The sequence below is a fragment of the Erpetoichthys calabaricus genome, chromosome 1 (genome assembly GCF_900747795.2).
Source record: "Erpetoichthys calabaricus chromosome 1, fErpCal1.3, whole genome shotgun sequence".
Lineage (NCBI taxonomy): Eukaryota > Metazoa > Chordata > Cladistia > Polypteriformes > Polypteridae > Erpetoichthys > Erpetoichthys calabaricus.
In genome coordinates, this window is record NC_041394.2 from 199,051,245 (window position 1) to 199,067,345 (window position 16,101).

A 16,101-nucleotide genomic window follows, 5' to 3' on the forward strand; every position below is an offset into this window, starting at 1 on the left:
CCCAGTCAGTTTTCTTTGCATCATGGTCTACCAGTTCCTCCCATTTTAGTGGTACAGCTTGCACCTTTATGAAGCATGAGAGAAATATGAGGTACCCCGATGAAACGTATATGGATAAACTTTACAAAATTAGGGACCATGCCAGAATCTGAAAATTGTGAAACAGAAGCTTGAACCCTGGTGACACTTTATGCGACTTCTACTCATTGCATATGTCAGACTTGCTGACATCAGTTACTGGTCTTGTCACCAAACTATGTCAATTTAGATGACTGAAAATCACTGGGCTTGTCAAACTTAGAGACTGCATAATGACTTTCTAGCACAGTCAATTTTCGCCACTTTTTCTGACAGCCAAAAGCATGCTGCCTGATTGAGCCGGTGCTTTACAAGGGGTTAACAGCTTGGGCGAGTTCAACCATAATCTCTTCCCCTTTTTTCCATTCCGTCATGTTACGTAAAACACCGGACATTAGACAGAGGAGCTTGTCTTCTGTTTGTGAGGTCAAAAACACCCCCTTGTCACTGTATTATAAGCATTGTACTTGTATTTAATGGTTGGCAGTTCTCATTCACACAGAGCATTGCCCTACAATTAAAGAGAAAATCAAACGAGTAGTGGGCTGATTGATGTGAGTCATTAGGTATGTCAGATTAGATGACCAGCGTTGTCAGGAGCATGCCACCAACTGCCTCAGACTCCCTAAGATTATGTAGGACTGAAACTTGCTGAAAAGGTCATCTGACGTTGTGTAACACCAATACATATCTTACAAAAAATCGGTGGAACACCTCTACTAGAAATATGCAAACAGTTTTGACTAGGGGCTGTGCAATATAGCCATTACTAGAGTTGGGGGTGACATGGTACAAAGTTATGTGTTACTATAATCTCATTATAGTTTATGGGTGGCACGGTGGTGCAGTGGTAGCACTGCTGCCTCGCAGTAAGGAAACCAGGGTTCACGTCCCTGGTCCTCCCTGCATGAATCTTGCATGTTCTCCCTGTGTCTGTGTGGATTCCTTTGGATTTTCTGGTTTCCTCCCATAATCTGGCTCCAGCACCCACCACAACGCTGCTCAGGAATAAGCAAGTTAGAAAATGACTGACTGACTAATAAGTTTACTGCACTACAGTCTGAATTTTTGTAATCACATTACAGCTCATGAATTTTGTTTCATACTTTACACATAGCTAAGCAAATATTATGTAGATGTCATAAAGGCCTTGAGGGGCAAGTAATCCATCTTACACAGAACTTGAGAAGGCAAGTGTGGCTAGCCAATCTGTTTGCCACTCCTGGTTTGCACTACACATGCACACTATTTTCTTGTAGGAATGGTCCACGTTCAACTTTACAAAGCTGTCAGATCAGTACCGATAATGTGTGTTATTTTACAACATTACATGACAGTTTGTTTATTTGTATAGAGGTCAACTTTGTCTTTATTAAGATTTTGAGTTTAACTTTGAAAGATAGCAACTTTTCAGTTTTACAATGCATTGAAAGAAAATGACTAATGAAGAAAATTTAATAGTAGTTTAAGCAGTGCCGGTAGAAGCCCATTTGGAGACCTAGGGGGGTGGATGAAGATCAACCCTTGTTGTTCATAGCAGGTAGTTGGTATCATTAGACTTTGACAACCTGTGGTGGGGATTTTGGAGGGGAAAATCGCCTCAGATTTTCAGAATGCACACCCCTTTAGTAGCACAAATGGCTGCCATTTGTACAAATACTGCAGACATTAATGGAGCGCGCACCCGTTGGTGTATGTAGCATGCATACTTTTACTTTCATAGGTGTATGAAAGTATCATCAGAGCTTAAGAACCGAAGTGGTGTAGCCTCCGAGTGCACAACCCTTCAGAGACATAAATGTTGCCCATTTTTTTGCATCCACTGCAGACAATTATTATTATACTTCTATGACTCTCCTCCTTGGTGTCAGGAGCGTACGCCCCTTAACTTTCATAATTGCCACTCCTCAGATGACAGTGACAGTCACCTAGTGGTTTGACCAGCTCTGCATTTTAGAGAGACTGAATGAAGTGAACCATGGCATGATTTTTTTTTTATAAATGAATGTTAGCTTTGTTAATAGTTTTTGTTCAATGTGATGTACAGCCACCGGTTCAAAGAGCTTGCAAGGAGTTTCATTTATGTCCAATCAAATGAAAACCTGTTAAGTCTTCTATCCTGACATGTATTTCCTATGAAAATGAAAGAGAAATCTGAACAGGTGAGCTATCTCAATGTTTACTTTAATTGTTAGTGAATATAAAATAGTTAATTACACAATTTTGATCACTACAAGCATTTTTGGCAGTGTAAAGAGTACAGAGTGAGAAGAGAAAGACATATGAGCGTATCGATTATGTTACACCAAAAATACTGCAAGTAACTAACATCTCCTGATCAATACGTGCTTTCATCTGCTGGCCTCTACAGTAACTCTAATTTTACTATTTACAGACTCCATGTTTGCAAGTAAAGATTTGTTTTTATTAAGCAGGATTTTGTGAACTGCTGGTTCATATACTGTATTTGAAATGTTCCAGTGCTGATGTTGTTTACTTGTTTAACTGCTGAAAAGGCCATGTGCATGCGGTAGTACTGACGTACTTCCAGTGAAATCTCAGCCAGCTCAGTCACTTCTATTGTCTGTACTGCAATTGTTATTTTTGTTTAGCAGCAAGAATGTCTGAGAAAAATAAATTCAAGTTTCAGTGTACAGAATGGCACTACATCTGAAAATTGTTGTGTACCTTTAGGTTCGGCTACCAGTAAGTTCAACAAGGTACAGTGGAACCTCGGTTTGCAAGCATAATTCATTCCGGAAACGTGCTTGTATTCCAAAGCACTCGTATATCAAAGTGAATTTCCCCATAAGAAATAATGGAAACTCAGATAATTCGTTTCATAACCCACAAATATTTATATAAAAATGATTAATACAAAATCTTCACTCTAACTAACGGAATCACTGCTATCTGTTGGCTCACTGGAATCTTTTTCTATTTTTGCAACTTTAACAAGGAAACCTATCCAATGACAGTTGCTTTTGCCTGAAGAGTCACTACACTTGGAGACAAAATAAAAAAAATGCTTTATGCACTGTAAGGTTTCTAAACTCTTTTGGGATACCCAGCCCCCCCCCCCCCCACCCCCCCACCCCCCCCCCCCCAATGGGACAACACGCGGAAGAGTGTCCTGAAGCAAGCAACCGCAGACTCCCAGCGCTGTAGCAGTTCGCCGTAAAAGAGAATCAGAAAAGATCGCGGTCAGGCTATAAGCGCCTGCCGTCGATAGGTGATGCAAGGAACATTATAAATGCAAGAGCACAGTAATACTTAGCCAATAACCTGGTCACGACCCTGCCTGATTGCTGTGTCTCTGTATAGGAGAGCAGTAGATCCCGCTACAATAAATAACCGTGCTGTTCCAGTTTCACACTGAATAAAGCTGGTGTTGCTAAAGTACTGAGAATCAGCCTCGTGTTTTGGGGTGCATGACAGGGACTTGCATGTTACAGCACACACTCGTGGTCACCATGCTATAGTAAACAGTATACACTCATACGGATGTTGACTATATGAGTGAGGCACGCTGACTGAGAACGAGCATGGGAGACGATTATCCACATTCCCCATGTGACGCTCGGCGGATAAAGTGTATTATACGTACTACTCGTACTGCAAGACCTCGCTCATTTATCAAGTTAAAATTTATTACAAATTTTAGCTCATCTTGCAAAACACTCGCAAACCAAGTTACTCACAATCCATGGTTTCACTGTACTTAGTTTTTATATATTTCCCTCTGATGTGGAAACCCGATCCAAATGGATTGTCACTATCTGGAGAAAGAGATTTACGGTTAGTCCCCATACCCTTGTTTGTAGCCAGCATTTTAAAGAAGAGGATTTTTGCAAGTCAGGGTTGAAGAATGGAGTGGTTCCTACATTGAATGAATGGAACAATTTCTACGTTCTACTTTCAAGACCGAGGGTTTGGGAGAGGAGAAAGCAACCGATGAAGGATGAGACACTGGGCGAGGAGGAGGATGATAAAATCTTTGAAGGCCATGACTATTCTTTGGCTCCAGATACAGCAGTTGTCGACCTAGCACTTGATGAAAACATGTCTCTCAGAGAGGAGATCCTCCAGCTGAGGAAACAAGTTGAGACCCTTATAATAAAGCAGTGGTTAAGAATTCACCATTATGCTGGTTTGGACAGAGACATTCACTTTTTCACAGGGTAAGATGTCCAGCAGACTCATGTTATTATGTATTAAGCTTACATACATATTCAACTCTCCCTGAATAAAGTTTTTTAAAGAAACCAAATGTAATCACATTTTTTTTCCATGTAAGTTCATAGTAGACACAAGTTTTAAATTGTAACTTTTTAATTTGTATTTCTTCAGATTTGCATCCTATGACCTTAACAGATCCCTCAATGCCATCTGTGCTCAGCATGACACTTGCTCAGAAAGGCACTTTCACAGAGCTCAGTTCCACCACAGTAAGTTCTCTTAATATTAATAATACTAATTACCATTCAATATAACTTGAGAGAGATCAGGGTTGAAGGATTTAAAATAAGTTTAGAGAAACATAATATAACTTTTTTCATTTGTTTTGAACACACTCATTCCCTGCAGGCCATAGATGATATATTCATGTTTTTTACCTGACAGGTATGGAGTAGGCCTACACCAGTACACAGTCAGTCTGATTATTACGACATGAAGCAACATTCTATGCACTGTTCTAGGGTCAGTCAGGATCTGGATGCCAGACGAGAGAATAAAGGAGCATTTGCTAGCAGAGTTCAAAGACTATGCAGACACTACATCCATTCTGGACTGCACAGAGGTCAAGTGCCTGTGCTCATCCTCACCTGTTCTCCAAAGTGAAGTGTTCTCTGCACACAAATCCAACTGTACTCTCAAATGGCTGATGTCACCACTGTATGCTGAATCTATCAGTGACAAACAGATCATGAAAGATTGTGGAATTGTCTCTCTCTTTTGAGACTTGGTGTGTCCACCATGGTTAACCGAGATTTTTTTGTTGATGACTTTGTGCCACACAAGATCTATAGGCTGGCATTATTCTCATTACTCTCATTGCAGATGTCTGCCTCTGAAGTTGGGGAGACCCAGGCTATTGCATGCCTCAGGGTGCACGTGGAGCACCTCAAACGCAGAGTGAAGGAACATACATCTTTGAAACCGAGATTCCATACCGGCTTTTTGAAAACATTAACCAGTTGTACACTGTTGCATGTCTGTTGACAAACTACAAACATGGGCTTCTTGTAAAGGCTTAAGAAAACAAGCCAGAGTAGAACAATACATTCTATTTACTAGCAAATGCCTTTCACAAATGCAACATCCTCTGCTGGACTTTATGAGGAAGGCGTTACTCTCCTATTTCTTCCACCCTCAAAAAGCCTAACAGAAGATGTATGTACAAAATGTAAATATTGTAAAAGGCAATGATCTGTATATAATTACATTAAAATTGTTTTATATTTTTCGTTATTAAATTTTGGTATATTCAATTCTGTTCACCCACATTTCAATAATAATACTATAGATTACACAAGAAAACGAACACTCCAGTGCTAAATATTTACCTTTATACTACATAAAATTGTTACTTACAGATAAATATGCATTTTCTGTGTATATATATATATATATATATATACAGTACTATGCAAAAGTTTTAGGCAGGTGTGAAAAAATGCTGTAAAACAAAGAATGCTTTCAAAAATGGAAGTATTAATCATTTATTTTCATCAATCAACAAAATGCAGTGAATGAACAAAAGAGAAATCTAAATCAAATCAATATTTCGTATGACCACCCTTTGCCTTCAAAACAGCATCAATTCTTCTAGGTACCCTTGCACACAGTTTTTGAAGGAACTCGGCTGGTAGGTTGTTCCAAACATCTTGGAGAACTAACCACAGATCTTCTGTGGATGTAGGCTTCCTCACATCCTTCTGTCTCTTCATGTAATCCCAGACACACTCGATGATGTTGAGATCAGGGCTCTGTGGCGGCCATACCATCACTTCCAGGACTTCTTGTTCTTCTTTACGCTGAAGATAGTTCTTAATGACTTTGGCTGTATGTTTGGGGTCGTTGTCCTGCTGCAGAATAAATTTGGGGCCAATCATACGCCTCCCTGATGGTATTGCATGATGGATAAGTATCTGCCTGTATTTCTCAGCATTGAGGACACCATTAATCCTGACCAAATCTCCAACTCCATTTGCATAAATGCAGCCCCAAACGTTCAAGGAACCTCCACCATGCTTCACTGTTGCCTGCAGACACTCATTATTGTACCGCTCTCCAGCCCTTCGACGAACAAACTGCCTTCTGCGACAGTCAAATATTTCACATTTTGACTCATCAGTCCAGAGCACCTGCTGCCATTTTTTCTGCACCCCAGTTCCTATGTTTTTCGTGCATACTTGAGTCGCTTGGCCTTGTTTCCACGTCGGAGGTATGGCTTTTTTTTTTCTTCTTCCATGAAGACCACTTCTGGCCACACTTCTCCGGAGAGTAGATGGGTGTACCTGGGTCCCACTGGTTTCTGCCAGTTCTGAGCTGATGGCACTGCTGGACATCTTCCGATTTCGAAGGGTAATAAGCTTGATGTGTCTTTCATCTGCTGCACTAAGTTTCCTTGGCCGACCACTGCGTCTATGATCCTCAACGTTGCCCGTTTCTTTGTGCTTCTTCAAAAGAGCTTGAACAGCACATCTTGAAACCCCAGTCTGCTTTGAAATCTTTGTCTGGGAGAGACCTTGCTGATGCAGTATAACTACCTTGTGTCTTCTTGCTGTGCTCAATCTTGCCATGACATGAAACTGTCTTCCACAACCTCACCTTGGTAGCAGAGTTTGGCTGTTCCTCACCCAGTTTTAAGCCTACTACACAGCTGTTTATGTTTCAGTTAATGACTGTGTTTCAACCTACGTGTGACATTGATGATCATTAACACTTGTTTGGTATAATTGGTTGATCATACACCTGACTATAATCCTACAAAATCCCTGACTTTGTGCAAGTATACCTATATGAATTGATGCTGGTTTGAAGGCAAAAGGTAGTAACACCAAATATTGATTTGATTTAGATTTTTCTTTTGTTCGCTCACTTTGTATTTTGTAAATTGATAACAATAATCATTATTTATATTTCTGAAAGCATTCTTTGTTTACAGCATTTTTTCACACCTGCCTAAAACTTTTGCACAGTACTATATACTGGATATATAGATATATATATATATATATATCCTCTTTAATAAAATCCCTTTGTGCGTCCAGGTGTGCGTGTGCGCGTGTCTTCTGGTGAAGTGCGCATGCGCAGGGCTTCTGGTGAAGTGCGCATGTGCGGGGCACGGTGCAATGCGCAATATTACTGTCAGAGAAAGTTAGAGGCGTTTTACGGAAATACAAACCAGTATTACTGCAAGAGGAAATTAAAGGTACACAATACAGTGACGCATATTACAGCCACATACAAGCCAGTATTACTGTCAGAGGAGATTAAAGGCATATTACCGACACGCACGCCTGTATTACCACCAGAGAAAATTAAAGGTATATTACGGACGTACAAGCCAGCGGATGTACAAGACAGTATTACTGTCACAGAAAATTAAAGACACACAATACACGGCGGCAGCCCACAAAGAACGGTCAGCTCAGCAAGTAAACATCAACAAAAGAAAGGCTGAAAGAAAGAAAAATACGACCAACAAAAAGAATGAGGTCAAAGTCCCTTGCCATTTAATATAGACTGTTCCTACAAATGTTTATGCACTACTGTTCTAGCGCCCATTATTGTAACGGGCTAAATGACTAGTATATATATATATATATATATATATATATATATATATATATATGTAAACACACACTAACATAAATAATACATTATACATAATTATATCTACTCTATATATATAAAATCCTAAGCCTAAAAGTGCAACGATTTAGTGCAATGATTTTATATCACGTTTTTGTCACACTTAAATCTGGCTTATTTTAAAACCTTCATATATATGTTTGGTATCATTCTTTTCTGAGTTTATCGAACTTTAATGTGATGTTGTCATATTTTCAGTTTCTTATTCCGCTTTTAAATTATAAACTAAAAAATATCAAGAACTCACGTCCTGTGAGACAAGACTTTGTGCCAAGAGATTTAACCACACCCGGGGCTGGAAATGAAAGACAAAGAGTAGGACAGCTGCTGTACAGGCTTTTAAATGTTTGAAGCGCTGCTCGAGATGCAGATCACGCAGCACTGCAGTAGCAGCAAGCCAGCAGCTGATCAAGCAAAGAGGAGGTAAAAAAAAAAACTGTATTTGTTTCCCACTGTATCACCATTTAAGATGGCCAGAGGGGTTGGCGAGCAAAGCAAGCAGGGGTCGAACTCCCTAGTAATTATATATTTATATATCCATCCATCCATCCATCCATTGTCTAACCCGCTGAATCCGAACACAGGGTCACGGGGGTCTGCTGGAGCCAATCCCAGCCAATATCATTTATTATAATTCATACAATTATATATAATGTATAATTATATACATTTGTATAAAATATTCACATATAAAATAATACTGATAATAATTTCATGTTTAAATTGCATATGTATACAGCAAAGTATGAACACATTGCATCTATAAAATGAAACAACAACCTTACACTGATGTAACAGTTTAAACAGTAACAGTATAACAGTATAAATAGTATAACAGTATAAATTTGCAACAGGTGTAACTTAATAGCTATCACTAAATGAAAAAATGACATGGTGAAATATTTTAATTTACAGTATTTCTCTAGTGAGGCATGGAGTTAAAAATTAAAGAAGAAATATCATTTTTTTCTTTTATGATTTTGATGATTTCCATATCTTGGAGGATAGTCTGAAAAAACATGTCTTCCTGTGTGTGGACAACAAAGTCACGCCAGTCAAGTCCAGCAATCAACAACCGGTCCTGTATCTGCCAAAAGTAAGGCTGTGTTTTCTTCAGTGTGTGTGTGTGTGTGTGTGTGTGTGTGTGTGCCCTCACTGACCTTAATATAAGGGCAGTCCACATATCTTGATACATTTAGGCATTTAATTTCAACATGGCCATACAATGGCTGCTACTTAGGATCAGACACAATCCCTTCAGGTGATGACCCCATCCATGGTGTGTCAGGGTAGATAAGGAACCCACAGGGATAGTGGTTAACCTCCCTTGCTCTGCAGTACTCCTCTGCTGCTGCAGGTTCCACGTGAAGTCCACACCTCATCTCTACTTTCTGATGGCTAGGTCTCAGAAGCCGTTTTGCCATATTTTCAGGAAAGCTCTGTCCCCTGGTGTGACAGACCTCCCTGAATTTCGAGGAAGTAATGCAAGACTTCCTTAGTTGGTGCCACTCAGCAAAGAAACTCTGCTCTTTTATACAATGCTCAATTTAGTGTTCTGCGTCAAAGGATGTTTCCAGGGACATGATGTGGAGAAGCTGAAGTTCAATGCAGTCAAAAGAACAGGCAGAAGGTCACAAGCCTGTAATCCTGAAGTGGCACCTGTGGTGGAGAAGGGGCATCTCTGTGTGGGAAGGTTTCAGGCACTCTTGTTTTTGGCATGTGACATGACAACACAGCTCGCTGCTGCACCTTTCCAAAAGCACAGTCAACTAGAGGTACACCACTGGCTATAGCCACAGTGGTTATCAATGGAATCACATCACTGGGAAGGTCAATGTAGATTTCATTCACCCTGAGTATGGAAAGTTCAGGCAGAGGTGGACTGACTACCCTATATAAGCTGCTCCTATGTAAAAGACTACAGTGGAACCTTGGATTGTGAGCATAATTCGTTCCGGAAAGGTGCTTGTAATCCAAAGTATTTGTATATCAAAGTGAATTTCCCCGTAAGAAATAATGGAAACTCAGATGACTCGTTCCACAACCCAAAACTATTCATATAAAAATGATTAATGCAAAATATAAAGTAAAAATACATAAAACAAATTAATCTGCACTTTACCTTTGAAAAGAATCATGGCTGGTGTGAGTGAGTTTCTATACTCTTTTGGGATTCCATCCAACGGGACAACACGCGGAAGAGCATCCTGAAGCAACCGCAGGCTCCCAGCTCTGTAGCAGTTCGTCGTAAAAGTAAAACCGAAAAGATCATGGACATGCTATAAGCGCCTGCTGTTGATGGGTGATACAAGGAAAATTATAAATGCAGGGTACAGTATTACTTGGCCACTAACCTGGCCCCGACCTTGCCTGACTGCTGTGTCTGTGTATAGGAGAGTGGCAAATTCTGCAGCAATAAATAACCGTGCTGTTCCTGTTTCAAGCTGAATAAAGATGGTGTCAAAAAAGGTACTGAAACACAGCTTCGTGTTTTGGGGTGCAAGACAGACACTCACACGTTACAACACACACACGTGGTCACGATGCTGCAGTAAACAGTATACACTCGTACAGATGTTGACTATATGAGTGAGACACACCGACTGAGCCTGAGAATGGGAGACAATTACCCACAATCCCGCAGCGAGAGAGAGAAGAACCATCAGCTCAGTTGTGATCACGTGACGCTCAGCAGACAAAGTGTATACATGCTACTCATATTACAAGAACTCGCTTGTTTATCAAGTTTATCAAAATTTATTAAAAATTTTATCTCGTCTTGCAAAAAACTCGCAAACCAAGTTACTCGCAATCCAAGGAACCACTGTATTAAAAATGGAAAGAAAAATGTCTTATTGTTTGTATAAAGTAAGCTAAAGCATAAGGGCATCACAACATCAGAATATGAATAAAGAAATGTCTTATGTGTTTTTTAAGGAGTAATATAAAGACCTTCTTTGTGTGATCAGGTTTGGACTTTCTCGTTTAACAGACAGTATATACTAACAGTAAATGTTAAAATAAAATCCTCCTATAATGTAGCAGATGATTACTTTATCTGATATCTTATGGAAATGATTACTGCAGAAAATATTTAAATAATAATAACCTGATGCCTCCCACCAGCTTTCTTTCTCTTATGTTTGGCCAAAAGTATCAACATGTCGTTTACAAAACCAAGTTTAATACCATGCATTAAAAAAAAATATTTAGTAATTTTTTGGAAGGTCATTTGTAAGCTTGGCATGTTGCCATTGAGATGCTAACAAGGAAAAGTGGATAGAAAGTCAGGTGGCATGTTTAATCCTTATTGCAGCGCACTTAAATAAAAGTCAAATTTAAAATAACTGTTTCATTAAATAACTTATTACAATTAATTTTGCTTACCATGTATGCAGGGGACAGAAGGACCAAGGCAGTAATCAATCAATCACTCACTCACTTACCCATAATGGTCCAATCAATTTAAAATACACATCTGCTGGATGTGGGAATAATCACAGGAAACACAAACAGACTGAGGTGAATGTGAGAATTTTACACAGGCAGTGGTCGGGCCCACCTCCTTTAGATGTAAGGCAGAAATATTGACCATTGTGTCACTACTAACATCCTGATGTCACTTCTGGCAGTTAGTTTTAAAAATAGATTGACCAGTCAATATCTGATTTTAACTTTGAAGAAATGCTTTTTAGAAAAGCTGCACATTTTCTTCCTCCTATCAGGAATAGATAGACACACTGCCCCCATGTTCATCTTTTAGCCTTCCTTTTAGCTTTGGGATTGGTGTCTAACGCTGTACAACAAATAAGATGGAAGGACAGGGGACATAAAAAGGGGAACTCTGATAGTGGTTTGCTAGCACATTGTGTTTGTTTATTTTGAACATCCCATCTAGATCTCCTTTTCTTATATTTTTTTAAAAATATTTTTTCTATTGTTTTCTGTTCTTTAACCTTTGGCTTTCTTGATAAAATTTTTGTTGTAGTTCTAGCTTGATTTTGTAATTTTAGCCTATTTGTTTGTTTGGCCTTTGTTTAGTTTTCCCACTTTTTGATTGAGCTACTGTATTCTCTTCCCTGTCTTTTGAATAAACCTTTGAATTATGGACGCCCTTAAATAAATAATATCACATATTCTCCATCATTTTTTATTTGTTTTTCAGCTTATTTAGGTCTATACAACTACATTGGTACACATAGCTGATCTATTTTTGTATGGCACTTCAAGTCACATTTGCTTACAACTGACAACAGCAGGCTGTGCTGCACATATTTGTGTCCCTATGTATTCATCTGCTAGGTATGCATACACCTGAAATATCATTAGATCCTCAGGACAACTCATTTTTACTTCTTCCAATGAAAGCAGTTGTTCAAAAAAGTCCACTAATATTCACTAATTTTACCTGAAATGCTTATCAGGGCTGATCATGCGCTCTAAGTAAAGTGACCAACAGGAAGCATTACCTACAAGAATGGACAAGGTTCAATACTGAGAAATGTACTGTGCAAAGATCATACTGCTTACAGTGTTGCTTCAAAGCCACAACGGTGACCAAATCACAAAAACAATAACAAAAAACAATCAAAACACAAATAATAATTTTATATATAGCTTGTGCTCAGTAACTATTCAGCATACAATACACATCAGTCTCTGCTGGGTGACCCCCAAATTAAAGTTGACAAAAACAAACGCAATTGATTGCTTTGTGCTTCAGCCATTGTCTTCTCCAGTTGCTGTTAGAGCATGCACATGTCTGGAGGTTGGAAAGTTATGGGTGACTGCAGTTCAAAAGCTCCAGGTCAGTGATTGTGCTGTTCCAGTGTGTTTTGTGTCCAGCAGTTATGGGGTTCCCTAGTTCTAGGTTATGGTAATGCTTTTTATAACTTTAAGATCATATTGTTTTGGTATAACAAACAAATCAGTGTTTTACTGGGAGCTTTGCCACCCAAAGCTCTTTTCCTAAAAATCTGTAGGAATAACAAACTTTCCCAGCATTTGGAAAAATGTAATTAATTTTAACATAAGTAAAAATGTACTGATATAAAAAATTAATTTCCGTATCCCTTTCCCTTCCTTCTCACTATTAAATTACTCCTTTCTTCATTTTCATTAATTTTGGGGAAGCATTTTTGTGAAGTGATTGAACCTTGTATCAGGCAATCTTAACTCTAAATAATTAGGAAAAGCAAAGAAGTCGGTATGTATCACCTTATGCATCTGTTATTACTGTATTGCCTTTCTACATATATTTTTGAATCAACAGAAATAGGGCTTAGATTAAAAGGTAAGATTTTTGTCATTAGTACAGATTTGTAAGGTTTAAGTTTGGACGTTTTCTGTGTAGAGTTTTTATTTTCTTTCTGTGGCAGTGTGGCCCTGTTCCTTGCTTAAAGCTCTAAACAGCATTTGGAAATTTTGCCATCAAAGGGAGTCTGGTGTGTCTTTTTTCTAATCAGCAAAGTGAGTGAGAGCAGAGGTAAAGGCAGCTAACTTGTTCTTCCATAGAGTTCGTTTTTCTGTTTTTTCAATGTCTTAACGTGCAGTGCTGGGTAGTGTTTATATGTTTTCTTTAACAATTTACAATAATCAGGAAAATGAAGAGATGTTTAACTGTAGCAACACTTGCGAAATCGGTACATATGGAAGTTGATTTGAAACAAAGGGGGACAGGTTAAAATAAACACTTAAAATATTAAAATACTTAGATCTGAATACAAAAGAAAATAAATGCGTGAGAGATTGCATGTGTAACATGCAATCGTAGTGCCGGAAAATAGTTTGGGAGTGCGCTGCGATGGACTGGTGAGTGAAACTATGTTTAAAAGAATGAAAGCTGTAAAATGCTGTTTTAGTTTAATTAGGTGAAGTGTTTGAGGCCGGGCGGTACGGTGGCGCAGTGGTAGCACTGCTGCCTCGCAGTTAGGAGACCCAGGTTCGCTTCCCGGGTCCTCCCTGTGTGGAGTTTGCATGTTCTCCCTGTGTCTGCGTGGGTTTCCTTCGGGAAACAGTCCAAAGACATGCAGGTTAGGTGGATTGGTGATTCTAAATTGGCCCTAGTGTGTGCTTGGTGTGTGGGTGTGTTTGTGTATGTCCTGAGGTGGGTTGGCACCCTGCCCGGGACTAGTTCCTGCCTTGTGCACTGTGTTGGCTGGGATTGGCTCCAGCAGACCCCCGTGACCCTGTGTTCGGATTCAGCAGGTTGGAAAATGGATGGATGTTTGTTTGAGGCCACAGATTAAATGTGAGTTTTGAACACAGCGCAATTGTAGGCTGGAATAAAACAGATCTCTGGAATAGGTGCATAACTCTGGAATAAACAGAAGTGGGTTAAAAATCCTGCAATGGAATAAACTAGCTAACAGCTAGGAAAGGAAGGAAAATTTATGAATCCCTCACCCAAGGCAACAGTCCCTTCAGTGTCTTCTAGAAGAAGGCTGGGACAAACTGGGAGCTAGGAACTTAGACTAGCTCACTAGAAAAAAAAGTATGTGTGTGCATATATATATGTCACAGGTTTCTGGTCACACTTATAGGTAATCTAACTTAGACACCATTAAAATATCCGACTACGCCACCCAGTTTTATTAGGAGACTGGGAACTCCTGAAATTTACCAATAATAGCACACAGGTTTCTTTAAATTGGGCGGTGAGTAAACACACAATGAAAGACACAACAGTAATTTTAGAAAAAAACAACAGTAAGTTCTATTACACAAAACAATATAAGGTACATTAAAAAGATAAACGAACATAACAAAAACTAAACATATCAGGAATCAATTTCCCTTTTTTTAAAAAAGGAAAATACACAGTCCACCCTCTAAAAGTCCGTTAACAACAAGAATTGGAGGATACAACCTTTAGTGGTGCAGAGTCCAAGTTGCTCACTGTGTTACCCCAACACTTAATTGTTCAACTGTCCATGGATGCACTCTGTTCCCCGGACACTCGTTCCCCTACAGAAGTTGTGTCAAATTGTTGACTCCCTGTCAGCGTCTCTTCGTTGTTCCTTTTTCTTCCACTCTGGGCTCCTTGTGTTGCTGGGACCTAGGCACACCTCATTTCTCATCTGTCAGCTTCGCTTGGTCCTCTCATGCGGCTTCCCTTTTTCTCTGGACCCACAACTGGTGTCTCCTTGTGGAGCTGTCTCTTCCTCCCTGGAAGTAAATGTTGCCGTCCTTGTGCCTCACGTCGTGCCAGCCAGGTACCCTCGTCTGCCTGCAAGCCCCTGTGCTCTGTCCAAGTGCCTTGGCAGCATTTCCCGTGGACTGTCCCTCCTGCCTTCTGCTGCCCAGGAGTTTATATTTACTTCAGTCCCTGCTGTTGTCAGTCCTGGACAAACAGTTTAATCAATGGCACATCTAAATTGCCTGGGTTTAACAATTAATGAAAACACAAGTTAACAAAATGTATGGTTACCAAACATTAATAAGTACAGATATGCTGATTAGGAACCAATATTTCCAAGCCAGGTAAATACAGACATCCTCCAAGGCCAGACTTCAAAGCGGCGACTCCTTTGCAAGACAGTAAAGACTTACACAAACAATCCTGACACAATCAGTAACTGGATTATCCAGGATCCAGGATACACGTGGTATTGTTTGTAAATCTCAACCAGCCATAAACTTCAAACTGGTGACTCCTTTGCAGTACAGCAAATAAATACATCCTGAAGACAGCCTTTTAACTTCTCACCCCCCAGTCCCAACAATGGGTGCCTAATGGAACCACCCAGTGCACAAAAAAAAATGTCCCCCTCTGACACACACACACATATATATATATATATATATATATATATATATATATATATATATATATATATATATATATATATATATATATATATTTAGCAAAATACCCGCGCTTCGCAGCGGAGAAGTAGTGTGTTAAAGAGGTTATGTAAACATATATATACATATACATATATACATATATATACACATCCACATATGCACGTACATATATACATATGCACATACATATATATATACATACATACATACATTCACATACAGTATACTGTATATATATATATATATATACATAATATCTACATATATATATATACTGTATATATATATATATATATATATATATATATATATATATATATATATATATATATA